Source organism: Gopherus evgoodei, chromosome 14 (assembly GCF_007399415.2).
Source record: "Gopherus evgoodei ecotype Sinaloan lineage chromosome 14, rGopEvg1_v1.p, whole genome shotgun sequence".
Taxonomy (NCBI): domain Eukaryota; kingdom Metazoa; phylum Chordata; order Testudines; family Testudinidae; genus Gopherus; species Gopherus evgoodei.
This window is the reverse complement of record NC_044335.1, coordinates 16,641,900-16,667,377: the sequence shown is the minus strand read 5'-3', so window position 1 is coordinate 16,667,377 and position 25,478 is coordinate 16,641,900. Positions and strand designations below refer to the sequence as shown.

The 25,478-nt window shown below is 48.5% G+C and overlaps 1 long non-coding RNA gene across 1 annotated transcript in view; it reads right to left on the bottom strand.

Annotated features, from left to right (window-relative positions):
- Positions 1 to 12,270: 12,270 nt before the first annotated feature.
- Positions 12,271 to 25,478, bottom strand: part of LOC115635297 — a 28,232-nt gene continuing 15,024 nt past the window's right edge. Inside the window, exon 3 of the long non-coding RNA XR_003996557.1 lies at positions 12,271 to 13,068. This is a non-coding gene — a long non-coding RNA (uncharacterized LOC115635297). The remainder of the gene's footprint in view (positions 13,069 to 25,478) is intronic.

Sequence of the window (25,478 nt, the reverse complement as noted above, 5' to 3'; positions counted from 1 at the left end):
TAAAATGCCACACAGTGCCCATGAGTTTCTGGTTCCAAAACAAGGGGCAAATTCTGGGCTACGATGAGGAAGTCAGCAGCATCTCTCTTGATTCACAGCAGTACCTCCAAGACCAGGTTCTTGGCAGTTTTGTTCCTCCTGCCCAATAAACTCCTGCACTCTCAGCACCATCCCAAGTGGCTATGTAAACCCAACCAAGCACAATGGGACTGTTCCTGCTCCTGTAGTGGTGAGTGCAAATGGCCATTGACCCTTAGCTCCCCAATCCACCACGAGGCATGAGGTTCAGGCATGCAAAGGGAAATGCCATAGGTGTGTAGCCATGCCGAGGAACTTCCCTCCTTCTCCTTTCCATTAGCTGTACTGCCTCATGACCTTTCATGGTTGCAGGCCAGGAGAGAGGCCAAGCAAGCTCGGCTGCAGTCAGACCTATGTGCACCCCACTTAAAGGACTAATTGCGCTGTTGCAGCTGAGATCACAGCTCTTGCTGTGTACGCTGGCACTGCAACAGTGCAGAGGGGACAGGGTGGCAGAGCACGTGGCTCTTAGCCTTGCTCACTAAAGAATAAGCACAAAGGCTGTGTGCACATTGTTGCACCATTGCGTGGACTTTGTGTGTTGTGTGTGTTTCATGTGTGCTAAGGGATTGCAACAACACAGGCAACATCAAAACCTGCTTGTATGGATGAGGCTCAGATGCACCAATGTAGCTTCCCCCCTCGCCCCCAAACACACCAAGATTAGGCCTTGTCTTTGGTAAAAATCCATGAGGTCTTAGTCATTAGCTGAGTGACTCTGCAGAGCAGCATTCAGTAATTCCAGGGGGGCTCAGGTTCTGTTTCCTAGGTCACGTCCAAGTCAATTTCTTCTTTGAGTCACTGCTGCAGCGGATTATTGCCACTCACTGCTACGTAAGATTTCGCTTACACAACCCCAGCATTAGGAAGTGGTTGAATCATGGGGACTGTATGACACTGGTCTCAGCTGTCCATATAGATATCACATGCACCTCACAGGCATCTGATGGGTGGTGAGAGTTGGGAGAGAATTACACCCACTTTCCTTGTAATGGTCTCACACCTTCCCCTCCCCACAGTTTGTGGTTTCAGAGTTAGCTACCAACCACAGGCAAGTCATATATTTGCATCCATCTCTGCGAGCAACTGGACTGAGACCACAAACTCAGTCACGCTAGTCACTAAACTGTTGCCTGATGCTACACACTATTTGTTCCTATTGACGTTGATCAGACTGGAACCATCAAACTACAGCAGAAGGGAAAAGCTCCATAACCTATCATCAGTTAGTCTTGATTGGGGCTTGCCTTGAGTCCAAGTAATGCAAGCAACAGCCTGTGGCTTTGAGAACCCATTATGGACTGTAACGCTCAGACTGGCCTGATCTATCTCCCAGGAGATAGTATTGAGGCCCAGAGCTTGATAGGATTCAAGGATTGGACAAATATATACAAGTAATGGGTACATCTCTGATGACAGTAGAGAGGATTTAAAATGTATAAGAGCTTTAAACTCTTCTGCTTCAGGGCACAGCTCGAGAGCTAGGAAGAAACTTCCCTTATAGGCAGGTAAGTCCCATTATGGGGTTTCTTGAACATTCCCCAGAAGCATCTAGTATTGGCCACTTTTCGATATGCGGTCCAGTCCCATATGGCAATTGCTGGTCACATGTTCCACTCTTGCCTGAGATGCTGAAAACTGTAGGCCCGGCTCGGTGCACAATCCAGCCCCTCCAATTGTTTAATAAGGTTTTTTTTTAAAATTGCTGGAATATTTTGAAGTGATATCAGTATAATATAATCTAACACAAAGGCCAACTCTTCAGCTGGTGTAATCCGTGGGCTTCAACACGGAAGCCAGCTGAGGATCAGTCTAGGAGATTCACATATTTTAAATCATGTTGTGGAATTCAAAGTCAACTTATTTTTAAAAAAACTTTGGCAAACCATGACTGAGTCCATAATATGCTCTGATAGCTTTTAAGTATTCTGAAAGGCAGAAATCCTCCATCAGAATTCGCTAGGTATCAACCTCCTGCCTGAATCTGCTGGAATCACTGATCAGCCAATGACAGCTTGCTCTGCTGGGTAATGCCTCCTGTTTATGTCACTGGTTTAGCACATTGCCCCTTGTGACCCCGCTAGGAAAGTTGTGTGTGTGGAGAACATATAGAACTGGACTGAACTGGAGTTCGTTCCTTCCTGCCCATGCAGTTGAACTGAGCTTCTTAATAAAGATTCTCTAGTCTCCCCCTCAGGAATTTTTAATAGCACTTTACACAGGCCTACAAGCAGTTTGAAATAAGATCTACTTCCCTGGCTTAACGGCAAGAACGCTTTGACATTCAGGGTGTCCTGGGGTGACCTGAGATTTCAGACACCCCATTCCTCCGCTGCCATGGCCCCAGGAGCACTGCGGGAATTACACTCAGCCACAGGAGAAGAGACTTTTTTCCAAATTAATTTTCCGGGTAACTTCAATCCTCAGAAACTGGGAGGCCCACTGAATTTTTGTGGGGCAGGCAAGCACAGCGTGCTCAAGAGTAGTGCGAACTTCCACTCAATGCAATTCAATCCAGCCCTACAGCAGCCCTTGCTCTCCCAGTCCTGGGCTCCTCATGCACAGCTTAGCTACCTCAGTGTCCTGCTATTTCAGCCCCTCCCCAGCCCCAGCTGTGGATCCTCAGCCCAGGCTGCCACACAGCTTTGACAATGGCAGTCTTGACCTACCCCTCTCCTTGCTGTTCCAGTCCAGGACTCCACCAGCAGAGCCCTGCCAGTCCAGGTCTACACTGCAGCACCCCCTTGTGTGCCAATCCCAGGATGTGCAGGCCAGTTGTTTGCATCCAAGGAGTGGAGGGGGAGGGAGCAGAGACAAGGACAAACCCACTACTCTCAAGTTTACTTGTGGCCTATGGAGGATTTCAGCTAAAGTCACCACATGAGCTCTGCTGGGCCTGTGCAGTAACTGGGCAGCAGTGAAGGAGTTAAAGCAGGCGCTGTGCCTATGTCAGAAGTTGTTTGGTGAGAGCAGAGAAACATTGCAGAACTGGCTTTACTGCTGTGCAGCTCCACCCCAGGCAGCGTGTCAGCACGGAGCCTACTCTGTGGACGCCAATGACAAGCTCGTTCACACACAGGAAAAGCCCAGCCGCAGTGCAGTGCGCAGAACCGCGCAGTGGTCTTTTGAGGGGATTTCCCTCGCCGGAGCACTACTCAGCTTCTTGTAACCAGAAACACATGACTCTGACTGTTCAAGCTCCTTACTGTTACTGCAATTAAGTCTGTTGGTAACTGAAACTGCATCACATAATTAAAGCTGTACGAGTAACTCCCTGTAATCTGATCCCGGGGCCTGGCCAACTCTGGAAGCTTTAGTTTTTTCGAGCTGCTGCCACACTGTTTCCAGTGAGAGATGTGCAGGGAAATATCCCACCTTCATCAGACCCAGCAAGGCCAGCCCAGGAACAAACCAGGCAGCTCAGACTCACTGGCACTGGTTGGGGAGTGGAAGGGAAGAGATGTCATTGGAGTCTGTCTCCCCCTGCCCCAGAAATGCGCCCACCACCCTGAGAATGGAGCCGAAGGTCAGCAGTGGACTAGAGCTCTTTCCCCCACCAGGCTGAACATTGGAGTGGCGGGAGAGGGAAGCACGCATCACCAGAGTAACCACAAGGAAAGAGGCAGCCCAGGGAGGAGATCCAAGTTTTGAACTTAGTGAGATCTGCAGCCTTACAAGCCCTGTTGTTGCTGTCTTTCCACTGGCTCTTGAATAGGAGACTCTGTTACACCACAGACAGCACAGCAAAGTATGAGGGCCCACGCTCTACCACAGCTCTTCTGTCCTGGTATTGTGTAGGTAGCACTGCTTCTAATTTCAGAGATTAACCCCAAATCAGAGTGCAAAACTCTCTGTGGAGTTCAGTAGTTCAAGCACACAGACCAACATAGATACCCCCTCCAAATGCACATATGCGCAGCTGCTTGCATCGGAGACGAACTGTGCATGCTGATATGGAGGCGGGGGATGGACAACCCTGGAATAGCTCAAGTGTCACACACACACCCCGCAGTCTCTGCCTCCCAGAAAGCAGCAGCCCTTCCCTGCAGCTTCCAGCTGTTCCTTATGCCTCTGCTTCTCCCTGCCCAAAGCAGCTCCCTGTTGCACCATGTGATTGAGCAATCTGGTGCATGTGACCTAGGGTGACCAGATGTCCCCATTTTAGGGACAGTCCCGATTTTTGGGTCTTTTTCTTATATAAGCTCCTATTACCCCCCACCCCTGTTCACATTTGCTGTCTGGTCACCCTAATGTGACCCCACCTGCCCCCTTCCCTGACACGTGTCGCCTTTGGCTTGCATACCTCATACCGTCATAGACACACAAACAGTCATTTGCAAACAACATACACACCACAGCCACTCTCACCACACATTTGCTCACAAGTAACTCTCATACATATATATGCACAGTCATTACTTTCACACACTCATACATACACCCAGCCACTCAAGCACTGGCTCAGATGCAAAAGCCACTCACATGCACCACCAAGCTAGATTTTCATTTCTGCCCCAAAATGCTAGTGACACATGAGTCTTGGTTTCCACACTCATGCAGACTGAACCTCACCATCCCCCCACCTGAATCACTTTTGGTGTGGGAACCTGAAGATCTACATTTGCTTTCACTTTTGCATTCAATTGACCTACATTGCAAGCTGGCACTCTGTGCTGCATAGCTTTTCCCAGCTGCTTTGAGTCCCGACTTTCAAAAACAAAACAGTGTCTTAACACTTGTAATATCCCCGCTGATCTGGCATGTATGGCCTTGTACAGTAAATACCTTCAACAGCAACCTGCTGCTCTCATTGAGTGCGTCACTCACATCCAGCCCTGGAATGGCTTAGAGCTCGGAGGTGTCACAGAAACTTTATTCCAATATTTTGCACAACTTCTCCCTGTGGCTTTGCTTTGAGTGTGCTTGCTGCTCTTTGTATTTGTTTTTCCACGAACAAAGTTTTGATAGTGGAAAGGAAATTTTGGGCCTGAGATTTGTTTCAACACAAAACAAATGGATGAAACAAAAAATTATTTTTGTGCAGAAGTGGAAATCATTTAAGGTTAGATCATCAAATCAGTGAACCCGAAACAATACAATATGCTATAGATGACCAGTCACACTGCTGAATTATTGAATATCCAATATTCAGGGTACTCAAGATGATGGGTTCACAGGTGATCCAGAGAGGCCGAAATCCATTCATTGAGTCATCCTGAATAGGGAACTGTAGCAATGTGACAACTCACTGGCACAGTGCCTCCTGCTGGTCATCCAGGGAATTAGTGTTTCCAGCCTTTGGAGCACCCTTTGCAGCTGGTGTCTTACCTGCCACTGGCCTTGTGTCCCTCCCAGACCCCAGTGCCCCTCTATCTTGGGGGTGCTGCCCTCTGGCAGTACCCCTGCAAATCTGGGTCTCCCCTCCCAGGGGAACCCCCAACCCTCTATCCTCACCTCACCGCAGTCTATGGTTACCGCCAGTCACCATCTAGGCCCCGCTCACTGGGGCAACTGTAGTGTACAAGCCATTCATCATTGACAAAAGGCGGGTTTAGACCTGCTGCCTTGGCCTAACCCCTGGGGTTGCAGCCTCTGCAACCCTCATACCTGGTTTAGCCTTGCACAGAGTCTGCCAAGTTGCCAGGCAGGAGCTCCCCAGCTCCTCTCACTTTTCCCCAGCCCTGCTCTGTGCCTGCACCCTCAGCTCCCAGGCAGCTAAGTCCTTCACCCTCTGAAGCTGAATGGGAAATGTCTTTTCCTTTTGGCTACACTGCCCTTCTTATAAGGGCCAGCTGGGCCCTGATTGCAATGGCTACAGGTGTGGCTACTTTCCCAATCAGCCCAGCTTTTCCCCTGCCAGAGCCCTCTCCTAGGGCTGTTTTAAGCCCTTCAGGGCCAGAGCGGGGTAACCACCCGGCTATGGGAAACTAATTAGTGAAAAATTGGGTGAGGTAGTTTGACAGGTGGCAGAGCCTGCGTAGGAGCACTGTGAGATTCCACAATCCAGCTCAGTTTGTAAAGAGGAAAAAGGGTTAAAGCACCTAACAAATTGTTTGTTGTGGATTGTTTACCTAACCCTAGCATGGTTAATGAGCAATGAAAAATTAGTCCGATTTTCAGGAGTGCTTCCCAAATCAGACTGACGTATATTGACTCCTAGACTGAAGGCAATCGTACACAGCAACTGTAAAGAGGCACATTTTCAAATGTTCACATGCATCTTATGTGGGCAACACCTCACATTGTATTTCGCTTGCACATAAAAATGTAGGCCCAAGTTTTCAGAACTATATGCATATATTTGTGCATCTAATTTGCATATGCCAATTACTGCAGTTCATGTACAAATCGAGTAATGGTGTGCACTTGCATGACTAGTAATTTGCATTCAGTCTCATCACGGGCATAAACTCCGTCAATTTTCAGAAGGGCAGTGTGCTCTCTCTGTTTTCGGAGGCCATGCTTATAGCCGCAAAAATGGCTTTGGACCCAGTCTCCCAGACATGGTGTCGTCCTGAGGTCCTGCTCCCAGCAGGCCCCCGCTCCTCCAACCCAAGTCATTTTGGTGGGCTATTACTAGATTGCAAGCAAAACTGGGAAGCAGTGTAAACAAATGTCTAAACCCTTGTGTATGCACTATGCTGAAAATATAGGCCTGGATTGTGTGCGCAAATGTGGGCTTTGCATGTACAAAAAATTGTAGACACAAATGTAGAGTCTGGATGGTGGCTGCTTTAAAAATACTGACCCACAACATTTACTAAATAGGGCCTAATTTTGCAAAATACAGCTTCACCTTCTGTCTGGTAAAATTATTTCAAAGGTAGATGACATTATTTTTACTCTCTAGGGAAATATCTCACAATCATGCATGTTAATTCCCATCTCCAGCTAATAAGCACACACATATTAAGAGGCAAATGCCTAAAGACTGAATAGGAAATATAGCAAAGAGCTTTCTGTACTTTTCATTTGTATCCATGATTGTTTAGTTTTGCCTGACTTTGAAACTGACTCCCAATGTTATGTTTAAGGAGGCCAAAATGAGAAGACCACCTGTTTCACCAGATAGCCTGATCCTCCAAAGACCGCTGAGGAAAAGCTCCCCTCTTTTAACTGTTATGGTTGATCCATGTACATCCTACTATTAAGCAATCATGTTCATAATACTACTACCACCTTTGTCCTTCTCTAGTGCCTCCCATATGAAAATCACAAATCTTAATTATGCTTCAAAACACCTCTGCAAAACTAACAAGAACAGTATAAACAACAAGGAGTACCTGTGGCACCTTAGAGACTAACAAATGTATTTGGGCATAAGCTTTCGTGGGCTAAAACCACTTCATCAGATGCATGGAGCAGGGCCGCCTGGGGCGGGGAGGGGCAAGTGGGGCAATTTGCCCCAGGCCCTGGACCCACAGGGGCCACCACAGAATATAGTATTCTATAGTATTACAACTTTTTTTTTATGGAAGGGCCACCCCGAAATTGCTTTGCCCCAGGCCCCCTCAATCCTCTGGGCAGCCCTGGCAAGAGTGGAAAATACAGTAGGCAGGTATAAATACACAGTACATGAAAGATGAGAGGTGCCTTACCAAGTAGGGGGTCAGGCTAATGAGACAATTCAATTAAAGTGGAAGGGGGCTATTCTAAACAGTAGAATACCAAGGGAGGGAAAAATCACATTTGTATGGTAATGAGGTCAATGTAATCAGGGCCCATTCAAACAGTTGACAAGGAGTGAGTAACAGTAGGGGGAAATAGTATGGGGAAAGTACATTTTTGTAGTGACCCGTCACTCCCAGTCTTTTATTCAGACCTACTTTGATTGTGTCCAGTTTTCAAATTAATTCCAGTTCCGCAGTTTCTCACTGGAGTCTGTTTCTGAAGTTTTTTTGTTGAAGAATTGCCACTTTTAAGTCTGTTATTGAGTGTCCAGGGAGACTGAAGGTGTCTCCGACTGGTTTTTTTAACGTTATATTCAGCGGTTGGCAAAACTATGGCATGCATGCCAAAGGTGGCACACGAGCCAATTTTTAATAGCATACTGCTGCCAGCTGAGATCCTGGCTGCTGGTCCCACTAGAGCTGCTGCTCGCCTGGGTGAAAGAAACCCCAGGCCAGCAGCAGGCAGAGCAGGGCCAGTGGCCGGGACCCCAGGCCGGCAGTGGGCTGAGTGGGGCCGGTGACCAGGACCCCAGAGCAGCTGCGGGCTGAGCGGCTCAGCCCACTGCCGGTCTGGGGTCCACGGCTACCGGCCTCACTCAGCCAGCTGCTCTCCAACAGGGAGTTCCTCCAGGAAGGGTAAGCAGCCACCAGCCAGAGATTCTTACCCATGGGGCACCGGAAAGGCACCTCGGTGATCTTGGATGTGAGTTCCAAGCCCCTGCCCACAGGCTCAGGGAGCACTGGGGAGACTGGGCTCTGGGAAGCAGGTGCATTAGGGCTCCCAGATGCTGCATGAGTGGCTTGTGTGACTCTCTCCTGGCCCCTGGACATTAAAAAGAGGAGCCTGGACTGGTGCAAGGCACCGCGAGTCGCAACTGGCCCCCGTCTTTGCATGGCCCCGCTGCCGCCTCATGCTCCACACTCTCCTTCCCCTTCTCTGGCACTGCATCAGCCCAGGAGGGGGCTGTGCCCCAGCGCCCCTGAACCAGCTGGGCAGCGGTGGGGCTAGAAGGGTTTTGCAGCCTCTGGAAAGAGCAGGTGGAAACAGGGAGGCTCTTGCTGTGCCTGTGCATCCTAACACAGTGGCACTTCAGTTTGGGCGAGAGTGGACCCCTCGTCTGGGCAGCTTTCAGCCCCAGTAGAGTTCAGATTTACAATGTGCAAACTGCAGAGTGATCTGGGTAGGTCTTGCATCACAGCGGATCTGCAATCTCAAAGGGGAAGGCAGTGGGGAGTGCAGTGGGCCCCTAGAAGCAGCCATATGAGTTTTTTGGGCAGCAGGGACCTGGGTCTTCAGGGCTGCTTCTGAGAGCTCCAATCCCTGCTGTGTCAGTTTCATGTCAGGAGTTGCAGCTGAGCTGCTTCTCTGAGCCACTGGCATCACCGAAAGGGAGAAGCTGGGCACTGTGTCAATAAGAGTAATCGGTGCACAGGTTCATTTGAAAGAACCTCCTAATGCTCCTTTTTGTGGTAGCAGTGTCCCCCTTTCACCGCCGCCCTGTTGCTGGTACAGTACTGCTTTTCCTCTTAAATGCACAAGCTACCGTCTTCTGAACTTGAAAAGTATCTGGGGTGTTTGCGTGGATCAATATTGCAGGGAGAGATGGAAGCCAGAAAGGGCAAAATCTATAGGGACCGTCCATTTAGATCAACTGTAGGCAACCCATGGCCTGCGTGCCAAAAACAGCATGCGAGCTGATTTTCAGTGGCACTTGCACTGCCTGGGTCCTGGCCACCGGTCCGGGGGGCTCTGCATTTTAATTTAATTTTAAATGAAGCTTCTTAAACACTTTTAAAACCTTATTTACTTTACATACAACAATAGTTTAGTTATATATTATAGACTTATAGAAAGAGACCTTCTAAAACCGTTAAAATGCGTTACTGGCATGCAAAACCTTAAACTAGAGTGAATGAATGAAGACTCAGCACACCACTTCTGAAAGGTTGCCGACCCCTGTTATAATTCTTGATGTCTGATTTGTGTCCATTTATTCTTTTGCACAGAGACTGTCTGATTTGGCCAATGTACATGGCAGAGGGGCACTGGTGGCACATGATGGCATATATCGCATTGGTAAATGTGCAGGTGTAAAAGCCCCTGATGGTGTGGCTGATGTGGTTAGGTCCTATGATGGTGTCCCTTGAATAGATATGCGGACAAAGTTGGCAACGGGGTTTGTTGCAGGGATAGGTTCCTGGGTCAGTGTTTTTGTTGTATGGTGTTTAGTTGCTGGTGAGTATTTGCTTCAGGCTGGGGAGCTGTCTGTAAGCGACGACTGTCCTGGTCTCCAAAGGTCTGAGAGAGTGAGGGATCATCCTTCAGGATAGGTTGTAGATCCTTGATGATGCTCTGGAGAGGTTTTAGTTGGGGGCTGAGATGATGGCTAGTGGCATTCTGTATTTTCTTTGTTGGGCCTGTCCTGTAGTAAATGACTTCTGGGTACCCTTCTGGCTCTGTCAATCTGTTTCTTCACTTCACGAGAGTTTTAAGAATGCTTGATAGAGATCTGTAGGTGCTTGTCTCTGTCTGAGGGATTGGAGCAAATGCGGTTGTATCTTAGAGCTTGGAAGTAGACAATAGATCGTGTGATGTGGTCTGGATGAAAGCTGGAGGCATGTAGGTAAGTATAGCAGTCAGTTGGTTTCCGGTATAGGGTGGTGTTTATGTGACTATTGCTTATTTGCACTGTAGTGTCTAGGAAGTGGATCTCTTGTGTGGACTGGTCCAGGCTGAGGTTGATGGTGGGGTGGAAATTGTTGAAATCCTAGTGGAATTCCTCAAGGGCCTCTTTCCCATGGGTCCAGGTGATGAAGATGTCATCAATGTAGCACAAGTAGAGGTAGGGGCATTAGGGGATGAGAGCTGAGGAAGCTTTGTTCTAAGTCAGCCGTAAAAATGTTGGCATGCTGCTTACAAATGGTGAAACTGAGGCACAGAGAGCTGGGAATAGAATGCTGGCTGTTAGTCTTGTGCTATAAACTACTAGACTATGATTTACCCCTTGATACTCTTGTGGAAATTTGTGTAACGATGGGGTGAGGCTGCTGTTTGCAGGATAATTATATAATTTCCTTTTATAAAATACCGGAACAAAGTATTTGCCATTCTCATCTGGGTCAAACCATGGGTCTGTCAAGTCTGATATCTTGCTTCCTGCAGTGACCCACACCTGCCACTTCAAATGCCCCCTCAGTAATGCACCTCTGTCATTGTGCAACCTGTACACTGGGGGAAAATAATTCTGTCTAAGATGGGCAGATGAACTCTTTGCACTCTGCAACATGAGGTTTGATTGCCCTGTTCATCATCTTATCTTCTATGGCTACATGTTACTAATGGTCTAAAAATTAGCCAAGACTTCTGCAAAAATCCAGCCCTGGGTCGTATGTTTGATCAGTCACATCGCAATGCTGGCGCCGGACACATTCAGAACAGCCTGCACTTCATGTATTGTGAAAACAGGCACTTGGCCAGGGTTCTCAAACTCGGGGTCGCGAGGTTATTACATGGAGGTTGCAAGCTGTCAACCTCCAACCCCAAACTCCACTTTGCCTCCAGCATTTTTAATGGTGTTAAATAATATAAAAGTGTTTTTAATTATAAAGTGAGGGGGGGTCGCACTCAGAGGTTTGTTTATGTGCAAGGGATCACCAATACAAAACTTTGAGAGCCACTGCACTATGGTAACACAAATTAATAAATCATAATAATTGTGCCTGTGCAGCCATGGGCTAAGTGGGAATGTTATAGATTGTCCAGCCACAGCAATGGAATCAGCTTTTTGGAGCTCAAACCTGCAACATCTGAGTACTCCTGTGAGGGGCTGAGTGCTGTCAACATCCAGCCACTTAATGGGAGTTGAAGGTGCCCTATGTTGCAGGGCATTTGCTCAGCAGCTGATGAAGTTGATTTCAGGCCATGCCCCTTTCAGAAAACACACACACGCACACACACTCAGCTCAAGCAAGACATCCCAGTCTGCTCCATGAATGACAGGGGTGCTCCTTCAGGCCTGGAGATCACATCTGTCAATGACAATTAGATACCCAAGGAGGCTCATAAATGCCCACTAAATGGAGGAGAATTGCTGTATTTAAAAGACTTGAGGAAACATCTAGAAAAGTGACAATGACGTTTGTCATTTTTCGTCTCGATGTCAGCCCTGCAGTCCTATCGAGGCTGACCAGATAGCAAGTGTGAAAAATCGGGAGGGGAGTGGGGGGTAATAGGTGCCTATATAAGGAAAAGCCTCAAATATTGGGACTGTTCCTATAAAATTGGGACATCTGGTCACCCTAGTCCTATCCCCAAAATGTTGAGCAAGTCCACTTTAAACCTCAATGTGGTACATCATAAATTAGTGAAGGGATGGCACATTTTGGGCCTGATATTCATAGTGCTTAGGGTGCTTAAAAGTATGTGCCAAAAATATGATGATGACTGTATATCGAGTCACTGAATACCCAAATGCATTTATTTATCCATTCACAATCACAACTGCAGCATTGAGCACAAATTCTGTGTGAAAATTGGATGGACATTTTGCACATCCAATTGCAGGCATACAGGCAGATTTCCAGAAACATGCCTGCATTTGGTAGACAACAAGTTTACCCCATGATGGCTGTTCAGTGCACATATGACAAGTGTTGGCTGATCTCCATCCATTCCCTAGGGGATGAGTATCACACATCACTACATCCACCAGCTCAGCTGGCAATAACTGGCTTCCTGCTGACAGCAGAGATCAAAGATTAGGGACCTGATCTAGTGCCCACTGAAGTCAATGGAAATATCACAGCGGGCAATGGATCAAGATCTTTCCCTTACACTAAATTCAGGCCATCTTTGATGCAATGGGAATAAAGATTTAGAGGGGGCTCTGCCTGCCTCTTTATCTCCTGCCATTGTTCAACATGAACTTAATTATTACTTTATTAGACTCATTTAAAAAAATAGTAGCCGCACCTGGGTTGAGAAACTGGCCTTTGGAATTGCCCCTGGGCTGCTGGGTAAGGCACTCAAGATGCATCTTGAGACTGCCTCACTCGAGACACAGATACAGTCATTAGCCCCGTGGTAGATGACTGCAAGCTCTTTGTGACAGAGACACGCAGTGCAGCAGGTGCATCCAATGAGGGGAAAGGGCAGGGCCTGTGCAGCCTGGGCTGGGCGTTGCCTTCTCCTCAATGTCTTCCTGTTACCAAAGGGGCTTCACTTCTCCTTTCCTTCTCACGGCATGTAGCTAACAGGAAAGCTGCTTCCATCCTGAGCCCGGGCACTGTGATCTCTCGGCACACACATTGGTTGCACAAGCTGCAAAGAGAGTCTCCTGTCACTTACTTGGATACCTTAGTCCACCCCGCCCCCAGATCTCACTGCCCAGCCTGTTCCTTCCTCCTCTCCATTCCCCTGCTGTTGTGCAAGAAGCAGCATTGTAGACACAAAAAGTGAATGGTGCAAGTGTTTGCAAGGGATCTTCAGAGAGGGAGGGATCTGATGTTCCCCCCGTATATGGGGGTCATTTACGGGAGTTGCTGTCAACCAGAGAGGCAGTTTCTAAATGCAGCATCATATGTCCCCAGCTGCTGCCTCTTACTTAATCTCTGCTTCCTCAAATAGTGCCTGGTATTGGGTAAGAGCTTTTCTGGAGGTGACAGAAGCAGGGAAAAGGTGCAGAACAACACACTTGCCATTTCTTTAATGAAGAAAATGGAAAGTTTTAATTTATTCAGATGGGCAGAAACAGAACCATTTACCCGATTTCTCTGCCACCCCTGGAAACTGAGGAAGGGGTGAGGGGAGGAAGGGGGTTCTGATACATGCAATCAGGATCCATCAAAACTATCTCTGGTCTGGATTTTGCAAACCTTCAATCCAGTCTGCATACAGAACCAGAGGTGAGCCAAGTTTTCACATATGCCTACGGTGGTTAGCTCTCCACCAGCAATAATTGGTTTCTGTGGAGAGTTTATAAAATGGAACCACAGAATAGCTGTAGTCTGATGAAGCTGGTGGGAAAAACCCATTTGTCTCTCTCTATGTATGGGGTTTGAGCTCTAAGGCTTGGCAGGAGATTTGAAACAGGCTTTGGGAGCAAAGGCAAGAAGATTCTTCACTGACTCCTACTCATTATTCTTTGTATTCCAGTAGCACTTGGGGCTCCAATCAGTGATCAAAGCCCCCATTGTGGTAGGCAATGTGCAGGGCAAGTGCTCCAGAGGGCTTACAGTCTGGGGCCCTGATCCTACAAAGATTTAAGCACATGCTTAATCTTAAGCATGCTATGTCAATGGGATTATTCATAGAGGTCAAGTTAACCATATGCATAAATATTTCACAGAATATCAGGGTTGGAGGGGACCTTAGAAGGTCATCTAGTCCCACCCCCTGCTCAAAGCAGGACCAATCCCCAGACAAAATTTTACCCCAGTTCCCTAAATGGCCTCCTCAAGGATTGAGCTCACAACCTTGGGTTTAAGAGGCCAGTACTCAAACCACCAAGCTATCCCTCCCCCATGTTTGTGAACTCAGCACCTCAAATATTTATTACTTCAAAACCATTGGTACTAAGTAGGCTCCAATCCTACAGTAGTGTATGTGCACAGTCTACCTGTGGGAGAAGTTCTATTGGTTTTCAAGGACTTCTCCCATGCATAAAGTTAAGAACAGGAGTACCTGTTTGCAGGATCAGGGCATATATATATCATAAATGTTCTAGAGTAAATAGCTACATATATGCTGATTTTCTCCATATCACCATTTTATAGTAGCACCTAGAAGCCCCAATCTAATTCCTGCTTTGTTGGGCCAAGTGCTATACAACCAGAAAGAGTTCCTGCTCTAAAGGGCTCACAATCTAAACAGATTAAACAAGTAAAGGCAGGGGAAACAGAGGCACAAAATCAGACTGAGTTACCTATGGTCATGCAGCAGCTTGCTGGAAGCAGCAGCGGCTCCAGGCACCAGTGCTCCAAGTGCGTGCCTGGGGCTGCAAGCTGTGGAGGGCACCCTGCTGGTCCCTGTGAGGGCGGCCGTCAGGCAACCTTCGGTGGCTTGTCTGCGGGAGGTCCCTGGTCCTGCGGATTCGGCGGCAATTTGGCAGCAGGTACGCCAAAGCAGCGGGACCAGCAGACCTCCTGCAGGCAAGCCACCAAATCCAAGGGACCGGGGACCTCCCGCAGGCAAGCCGCTGAAGGCAACTTGCCTGCCGTGCTTGGTGCCACAAAAAGGCTTGAGCTGCCCCTGGCTGGAAGAGCTGGGCCCCAAGTTTCATCGGGGACGCCTCTCAATGACGTCGCTTGTTGACGGCAAGCAATTTCATCAAGAGGCGTCACCGCCGAAATGCTGCCGAAATTCAGCGGCATTTCGGCGGGTGCTCCACTGCCACACCACCCGCCAGCCAAAAAGGTTGGGGACCACTGTATTAGTCTGAACGACTTAAAGGCGTATTGGATAAAAGGAAGTTTGGTACAGTTCAAAGCACTGGGATTGCCCGTGTAGAAACCTGCTGATTACCTCACTGCAGAGCTAACTCCAGGAACAGAGTGTTGCTGGGCAAAAACTTCTTGATTCTTGCCCAGTGAGGGGGCCTCACACAAGAGTGCATACATGTGATGTGTGGGCTGCCACTGGTGGAGGCAGGATTTGTGGACCTTGATTCTGATGCTGCCTCAATATTTTATTGTAGGGAGGATCCTTCTATATAGGAGGTGAGAATGGGTCTTTATTGCCATTGTTTTCAAGAAAGTATATTCTTTGCTCTTAATTCTGTCTCCATCTGACAGGTTTACAATCCTCATTGTCCTTTGTATAAATATATTATGCCACCACTCAACCAGCCTCTGACAGGACAAAGAACCATCTCTCCTTGCTTTCCCACATCGGAGCCCTGTAGGGACATGGCACTTGTGTGAGCATGACACCGCCCAACAATAGAGGTACTGTGCTGGCTGGTAGCCATGTGATGGGAGCTGAAGGAATAATATTGAACAACAGAGTTCATTACTGTTTCTCTAACATGTGAAACACCATAAAGGAAAGCACGCCAAGGTTATATGAATAACACTTCTGTTAAAATCGGAGCATAATAGCAGATTAGTTCTTTGAAATGCCAAGACTGAGGCCTGGGCTACACTAGAACATTAGATCGGTTTATTTATGTCGGTCAGAGGTGTGAAAAATCCACACCCCTCAGTGGTGGTGTTAAGTCAGCCTATGTTCCCATGTAGACTGTGGTATGTCGATGGAAGAATTCCTCTATCACCCTAGCTACCTCCTCTTGGGGAGGTTGATTATCTATGGCGACAGGAGAACCCCGCCATTGGCATAGGTAGTGTCTGCACTGAAGTGCTGCAGCAGCACAGCTGTTCACATCCATACTTATGTCAACCTAGCTATGGATGTGTCTTCATTTACATTTGGCTCCCACCAACATAAGTGCCCCGCTATGCCGACTTAAAAACACCACCTCCCCGAGCGGCAGAGTCATAGTTGTTGTTAGGCCAATGAAGTGACAGCGTGGACACTGCATTGCTTTCAATGACTGTTACTGACCTCCAGGAGCTGTCCCACAATGCCCCACCCTCTCTGGTCACGGTTGTGAACTCTGTTGCCTAGGGTTAGTTGACAGGAAGCCATCCCTCCCCTTTAAAGCCCTGTGAATTTTTGAAATTCTTTTTCCTGGTTGCCTGGCTTGGTGAGCACACCTAGTCACTCTCCATTGTTAAGTGCAACTGCCCAGCTACACACTCCAGACATGCTCTTGCATGGAGTAGACAGGAGATATTGGATCTTCTGGGTCTGTGGAGAGAAGAGGCTGTGCAGGCACAGCTCTGATCCAGCCATAGAAATATGGACATCTATGAACAGATTGCTTGAGGGATACAGGAGAAGGGCTACAACAGAGACCAGCAGCAATGCTGCAGGAAAGGCAAGGAGGCACACCAGAAGGCCAGGGAGGTCAACAATCAATCTGGTGCTGAGCTGTAGACCTGCTAGTCTTACAAAGATCTGCAAGCCATCTGTGGAGGACACTTTCCCATGCCACTCAGAGATTACTAGCAGTGTACAGGCCCTGGCTGCATCGGAATGCCAGCAGCCGCTGTGCTCTCTCTGCCTCTGCTACCCTCAGGAGTGAGATGTCAGCTCAAATCACTGTTCCCTGTGGAAAACAGTTCCAGTATTCAGTTCCATTGCCATATATTACTAGAATCATGCAAGCGAGCTATTCCTCCTCATTTTCCGAACCTCCCAGAGAGCCATATTCACTATGACTGGTGCTGTGACTAGCACCATGCTGTGTCAATCCCAAGCAGAAGTGAGAATGTAGTGCTTACAACATGGATGGATCAGTATCTTAAGTTTTGATTTCTGTCATGTATACGCTGACACGGGTACCTCTGTGTGTTGTATCTTCAGCTGCTGGCACTGTGGCCTTCAGGGTCTCCCCCTCCACAGCCACAGAACACTTGAGCCAGATAAGGAGGAAAAAGAAGAGGACATGGAATGACGTGTTCCATGAGATCCTACAAGCCAGTGCTCCCTCAGAGAATGAGCACAGGACCCAGAGGATCACCCTTGCAGACAGCATAGAGAAGGAGAGAGGGGAGAGGAGAAAGGCGCAGGTAGGGTGACCAGATGTCCTAATATTATAGAGACAGTCCCAATTTTTGGGTCTTTTTCTTATATAGGCTCCTAATACCCCCCACCCCCTCCTGATTTTCACCCAAGGAGAGGGATGTGCAGCAGGAGATGCTTGTGTTTCTCAGACATCAAACAGAGATGCTGCAGACCTGCAGGTTCAGCAAACCTGTGCTTGCCTCAAGCTGTAGCCCATAGGGAACTCAATATCAGGACGTCCCTATATGTCCCTCAACATTCCATGTGGCATCAGGGGTCAGTGCACTCCTTACCACTCCACCCGGAGGGGGGGAGGGGATTAAAGACAATCAGAGCTTCACATATACTAACAGCTGCTTTCACTGTTCAGTGTATGTGTACCTGAAATGGAAGTGTGTATTCTTTCCCCTTCTTAAGTTCTGTTCCCTTAATTTACTACTTCATAACATATGCTGGCTGGTGCTTGGGGGCTGTCAGACCTGCTCATTTCCTGTTACTTCACTATGTCACAGCACCCATCACATCACTCAGATAATATTCATTGGTGCATTGACAATGTTGACAATGTTATATTCCTACACACACAGCAATCACTACAAGATTCAAACTAGGCCCTAAAACAGCAAGGCTAGGTAGAGCACACTACAGAAACACCTACTACTGAAGCTCACTATTAAAATGTTCTTTTAAAGCCTCCCTGAGCCACATACCTCTGTGCTGAGCTACAGGGCCGCCCAGAGGATTCCAGGGGCCTGGGGCCATCAGCGGGAGGCAGCTCCAGTGGACCTCCCGCAGGCGTGCCTGTGGAGGGTCCGCTGGTCCCGCGGCTCCGGTGGAGCATCCGCAGACACGCCTGTGGGAGGTCCACCGGAGCCGCAGGACCAGCGGACTCTCCGCAGCCATGCCTGCGGGAGGTCCACCGGAGCCGTGGGACCGGCAAGCGGCAGGGGGCCCCCCACGCGGCGATATGTCTAAAGCCAGCCCTGTTCAGCGGCGGGGGGCCCTTCCGTTCTGGGACCAGCCGCTGAAGTGCCCCGAAGACCTGCGGCAGGGACCCCCCGCCGGCGAATTACCGCAGAAGCGGGACCCACCGCCGAAGTGCAGCCCGCTCTTCGGCGGTAACTTGGCGGCGGGGGGCCCCCGCCGCGGGTCTTCGGGGCACTTCAGCAGTGGGTCCCTGAATGGAAGGGCCCCCCCGCCGCCGAATTACCGCCGAAGACCGGGTTGCACTTTGGCGGCAGGTCCTGCTTCGGCGGTAATGCAATGGCGGGGGGTCCTTCCGCCCCGGAGCGGAAGTACTCCCCCGCCAGCAAAGACCGGGAGCGGAAGAAGCTCCGGGGCCCAGCCCTGCAAGAGTTTTCTGGGGCCCCCGAGCGAGTGAAGGACCCCGCTCCAGGGGCCCTGAAAAACTCTCGTGGGGGCCTCTGCGGAGCCTGGGGCCTGGGGCAAATTGCACCTCTTGACCCCCCCCTCTGGGCGGCCCTGCTGAGCTATTATAATAGCCCTCATACTTGGCTGTTCAAATTCAGCAGACAGCCACTCCATTCCCGCCCTCACCTCAAAGGAAACTTTTCCCCCTTTGCTTCATTGATATTATGCAGGACACAGCAGGCAGTTATAATCATTGGGATATTTTTCTCACTGAGGCCTAATCTTGTAAGGAAACAATACCAGTGTCTCTTCAAATGACCAAGGCACATTCAACTGTCATTCTGCACCTTCTGAGCCTGTAGTTGAAATGCCCCTTGATGCTGTCAAGGTGGCTGGAGTACGGCTTCATAAATCAGGGGAATAAGGGGCAGGCTGGATTGCCCAGAATCATTATTGGCATTTCAACATTCCCAAAGATAATCCACTGGTCAGGAAACAAAGTCCCTGCTTGCAGCTTTCTGAACAGTCCTATGTTCTTAAAGATGCTTCCCTGGCCAGCCCACACTGATGTCAGTAAAGCATCCCCAGTGATCTACCAGCACTTGTATAACCAGAGAAAAATAGCCCTTTCTGTTGATGTACTCTATGGCAAGGTGGTCTGGTGCAAAAATAGGGATTTGTGTGCCATCTGTTGCTCTACCGCAGTTTGGGAAGCCCATTGCTGAAAAACCATCCACAGTGTCCTGCACATTGCCCAGAGTCACAGTCCTGAATAGCAGGAGGTGATTAATGGTCCTGCACACTTGCATGACAACAGTCCTTGAAATGGATTTCCCGACTCCAAATTGATTCCCGACTGACCAGTAGCAATTTGGTGTTGCAAGTTTCTACTGTGCAATTGCCCCTTACTTCTCAACTGTCAGTATGGCTCTAATTTTGATGTCCCTGCACTATAAGTCTGGGGCAAACTCTGCACACAGATCCAGGAATGTGATCTTGTGCAACCAAATGTTCTGCAGCTGCTTCTCATTATTCGAAACCTGTATGACAATGCCATCTCACCAATCAGTGCTTGTTTCTCAGGCCCAGAGCCAGTGCTCCACCATCTCCAGCTGCTCTGTGAAAGCCACCAATAACCTTTAATTGTTTCTTTCTCTGTCCCTCAGCAATCTAGCCTCCAAGGAATCATCATGTTCCCTGCAGCTCCTCTAGTAGCTCTGCAAATACTGCAGGATCATGCACTCTGTGCTTGCAATACTCATGACAATAGTGCAGAGTTGTGCAGATTCCATGCTTCTGCCAGAGAGGGCTGACAGCAAGGAAGAACACACGGGTTTGTGGAATTTTGAAAAAAAGTCATGAAAATTATGGGATGCTGATGAAATTATGGGCTGGAGAAGACTGCATTATGAGAAGTTCACCCCATGCTCCCAGTCACCCCAGTGTGACTCATTTTCAGGGCCGGCTCCAGGCATCAGCTGAGCAAGCTCGTGCTTGGGGTGGCAGATTCTAAGGGGGGGGCATTCCATCCAATCCTAGGATGGCACATCCGCCTTTTCTTTTCTTTTCTTTTCTTTTCTTTTCTTTTCTTTTCTTTTCGCTGCTCCAGCTGCCCTGCGTCCTGGTGTTTTTTGGTTGTTTGTTTGTTTTTTCTTTTGTTTCGCCAAAGTCTTTCAGTGCGCCACTGTAGGGGGGGGCTGCACGAAGGATGGGAGCACCCTGCTGGGAGCAGGCTGCGCACTCTGTCTGCCCCAGCCAGTGCCAAGTCTGCAGCAAGCCTGGCAGCCTGCGTCCTTCTCTCCCCGCCGACCAACAACTTTCAATTCAGCCTGCCGGGAGTGGCGCGGAGCCCTCCCGGCAGGCTGCGCGGTGGGAGGGGCTGAGTGGCGATCACCCCGGCTGCAGGAAGCCCTGGCCGCCCCCCTTCTCTCTCTTCTCCCTCGTTTCCTCCCCTCCGCTAGCCAGGGTGCACGCTCTGCTACCCAGGGCATGTCTGCAGACCTGGGAGTCCCGCTAGCCAGACTGCAGCCGCCACCTGCCCAGAGGCTCACCAGCACAGTCGGAGAAGGCAGCCGCGAGCCGCCAAGTAAGTGGCACTGAAAGTTTGCACCCTGTTTTTTTTCCGCTTGGGGCGGCAAAAAAGCCAGAGCTGGTCCTGCTCCTTTTGGCCCCACCAGGTATTGCAAGAACTTTCCAAGACACCCTACACTGGAACGTGGCACTTTGCACAGCAGAATACTGATCCATGGTGCACTGCACTCTCCATCGATACAAGTGCTCCTGATGAGGATGTGCACTGCCAACACAAGGAGCCAACTATGCACACGACACGCACAAGCAATGTAATAATTGTGGCGGCTGTATGCCGATGGAACTTAGAGCAACATCATTCAGGATTGTAGATATGGCCTTAGACTGTCAGAATTCTGATGTAAAGGAGTGTTTTTTCAGCCCCTTCTTCCTCCACTGTCCCAAAAAGGGGAAATATTTTGACTTTCCATCCAAGTGCTGATGGGACAAGTGACTTCATCTAATAGTGCAGCATATGGCTCTCTGCTATACTGTGCTGGGACACCATACAGCAGCCTACCTAGTCTAAATGGCTCAAATATGAAGCTTGTAAAAAAAATCTTAAATTTGTAATTTGTCATTATAACTTGTGGATAAATAAATTTGTCCTGATGCACTAAGGAAGGGAACAGTGTTATCTAATGGACTTGAGTACTGGCTCAGGAGATCTGGATCTGCTCCTGACTTTGCTGGTGAGCTGCTGTATGATTCCGGGCAAACTATGTCATGTCTGTTTCCCCTCCTGCTCTTTGTCTTATCTATTTATAGTGTAAACTCTTCTTGATTGGGACCTCTGCGTACCACGGTAAACCAAACACATAATAATTCAAGTATCGATATTACTGTTTGGCTAGAGGGCGACCACTTCACTGATCATTAAAACAATGAAAGAGAAAACAGCTCAGCTGATGAGCCGTGTGGTCTGCTAGAGAAGGAAATTGGAAACAAACAGTACACTTGGATTCTGTTCCTGAGTAGGAGTGTGTCTAGTGCTTACAGCAGAGGGGGAATGGCAGTCAGGATTCCTGGGTCCTGCCAGTAACTCATCATTTTATCATTGGGGAAGCCAGTTCACCTCCCTTTGCCTCAATCTCTCCATCTGAAAAAGAAGGGTAACACCTTCACAAAGACGATATGTGGCTTAACTAATGTTTGCCGATCTCTTTGCAATCCTTACTCCTTTTTGTTGTACTTCTCATTTTTGCTTTAATTTTGTGTGTGTATTAATGATAGGCTGAGAAAAGTGAATGATTCAATTGCAAGTGGCATTTCATGCTCATGTTTCAATCTTTGCCTGTTAATATTCCACACTTTAACTTCTCCTTAACCTCCCTTTGCCAGCATCTGCAGTGGCCCCTATTGGCCAAGACTGGGAGCAGCACCACAGGACAGCAGCAGCAAGAAAGACAAATCCTTGCCCATTAGCCACTTGTTTGTTGCAGTCCAAGTCCTACTTTCAAAGGGTGGCATCGGCACCATGTTGCATTGAGACTCCTGGGGAGTCAGCTGTGCTTCCAGAGCCTTCACGTTCTCTTTTAACATCAGCCAAGAGCTCGTGATTACAAATTAATTTTTAATTAAATTAGATTTAACAGGACGATCAGGGAAGCCTGTAATAAAACCAACCATGTGCTGCTTTCAAAGAGAGAATGAAACAGAAGGAATTTTTGTGGTGTTGGGCATAATGCGTCTGATCACATCTGGGCAGGTGACTAATGGGATAGGCTGGTGGTGACTAAGTATCTACAAGTACAGTAAATGATTGAGGCAAAGGGGTAGGGAAAAGGGAGAGGCAGTAAACTTTGGAGGGGAGGGGAGCATCCTCCATCCTTACGGGACAGGGGCTCTCTGTCACCATTATGTTGCAGACAGAACATTCAATCCCTGGGGTAGGAGGACCCTGCATCCTTATCTAGGAGCAGCATTATGCTCAAATCCTGGGAGGGAGCACTTCACCTGACAAGAGACCATTGCGCTCAGCCCTGGAGGAGAAGATTACCCACATTATTATCCTAGGGAGCCTGCTTGCTCAACCCCTTGATCATCCCTTTAGCTCTCAAGTAACCTCCTTCAGTCAAACACAGCAAGCTGTGGAGACAGCCCAGCATGGATGGGGCCTTAAGGAGGGAAGGAATGGAGGGAGTGAAATATGAAGGATTCATAAGCAAAGTGGGCAAACCTGAGGAGAGCTGGGCAGCGCTTTAGTTGTACGATCATGGGTTAGGGGGTTGACAGCTAGCCACAGTGACAAGGTTCAGAGACCTCAAGCCTTGAGGTAGTTGGATCTGGGGTCTCTGTACAATAGTCCTGCCTACAGCATATCATTAGATGGGGCTTCACCAGCAGATCCTTTTCTTCCCATTGCAGTTATTCAGGGCATCAAAACAAAGGCCACTTCTGCTTTTGTGAAGAGATTAAACAAAAAGCAGACTTCAGATCAGTTCCTATTCGGGCTCCAGCTCCAGGGTGACGGATGTTATCAGTAGTAGTCAGTTTAGAGCTGTTATCTAGACTAGGGGAGGGATTGTTTCTTACCAAGCATATGTTCAGCACCCTGTAAAAAGGAGTCCCAATCCTAACTGGGGCTTGTGGGCAATCCTTGTAACACACTCTTGTAATGATAAGGAATTGATACAGCAGCCTTAAAGGGACACGTCTTTACAGTGGCCAGACACTGGCATAGATTAAATCCACCTGATTATCTGGATCTTGAACATTATCTCAAATTAAACACAGACAAGCAGCCAGCTGCAGCAAGGCTTGTCCTACCAGTTTGCAAAACTTGCAGCTGCCTCAGCTGAGAAAGGGGTTGCCATGCCTTCTCCAGATTCCTGATCGGGGCTTGGAAGAACCAAAGAAGAGCTTGACCCCAGAGAATCCACCCCAGATAAGCCCCATGCTCGCTGGGACTTGGGGGTTTAATTGGTGCTGCATGGACACCCAGGCAGCTCAGATACAATCAGTAAAGCTCAGAGGTGAATCTGTTTAAGCCACACAGGTGTGAGCTCAGTTGGCACTAATGTTACGGGGAAGGTTCTGATGAATCTGTATTCTTGTGCTGCTTTATCGTGCTAGAGACATTGCAGCATACTGATTGCCATACCTTTGGAAATGCACCCAGGGTTACCAGCTGGCAGTGCCTGTGATCTAATTGTGCAACATGAGCAGAAGACATTATCCCTTAGCTTTTGTTGAACTCTCACTAAGATGTTTCACCATATAGGAAGTGACTTTCTGGGATGCATAGGGAGTGACGCTGAAAATAATTTGGAGGGATGGGGGAAGCTTGGTTCTGATGTTTCCAAGTAAATAGAGATAAGATGTATAGAAGCTCCTCTGGAAGAGACATTAGCAAAGCTTCAGCAAATTAGTTTTACACCGGAAAATCGACATGGAATGGAAACAAGGCGTTCAAAGCAAGGATGCGCTTTAACTAGGCACAAAGCCGAGGCGATTTGACAAGAAATGGAGTTGGTTCCAGAGTAGCTAATTCATTTCCCCTTATCTTCCCTTGGCAGGGGCTAGCTACTTAAAGACCACTTGATGTGCGCCTGCAGCTTCTCCCCCTCCCTCCTTGCAGGAAACAAAAGTTAGTTCTGTCACAAACTACTCTGGCTCCCCATGGGCCATTGAGAAATGACGGAGGGTATGTCTTCACTACCGGCCATATTGGCGGGTAGCAATCGATTTCTCAGGGACTGATATAGCACGTCTCATCTAGACGCGATATATTGATCCCCGAACGCGCTCCTGTTGACTCCGGAACTCCACCAAGGCGAATGGCAGTAGCGGAGTCGACAGGGGGAGCCCCAGACATCAATCCCGCACCATGAGGACGGTAGGTAACTTGATCTAAAATACTTCGACTTCAGCTACGCTATTCACATAGCTGAAATTGCGTATCTTAGATCGATCCCCCCCACCCAGTGTAGACCAGCCCTGGGAGTTCATTGGGGGTTTCTCTGATACCCCTGCATCCTGCAGGGCTCAGGAATATTTGCTCTCACTCTAAGGCCAGGTCTACACTTAAACCTTTTGGCAGTAATGTCCTTTAGGATTATGATTTTTATGACCTTTCTATGCTGATAAAAGCCCTAGTGTAGACGCAGTTATATCAGAATAAAAGTGCTTTTGCCAATGTCATTTATTTTGCTCAGGGAACTGATATTAGCTATACCCACAGAAGCATATTTTTTCTTGGTATAAGCCTCATCCACACTACAGGTTTGCCAAGCTGTATGTCCCACTACAGCTATGCCAGCAAACCTTTTCTAGCTTAGCCTAGGCCTAAGATGTTCTCTTCTCCCTTCACAGTCTTGCATTCCCAGCAGCTCCCTAGTCACAATTGAATCACAGCAGGAGATATTTCACTCTGTTGCCCAGTGTCCTCAGTTCACCTGTCTGTGGAGATTCTCTGTCAGTTCACCCAGGTCACAGGCATCTTCCCCTCAGTTCCTCGAGACCCAGGCATCCCCCTGCTTCATCCACACTGGTGCCACTGTTTCATCTCCCAGCCTGATGGGTATTTTTGTCTCCCTCGTGCTTGCCCTCTGCATTCCATTCAGAGACTACTCATACTCCAAACATGACATGTTCTGCCTGATGCAGGACAGTTTGTTTCCCTTAGGATCACAGAAGTCAGAGACTGGAAGTCCTATTAGAAC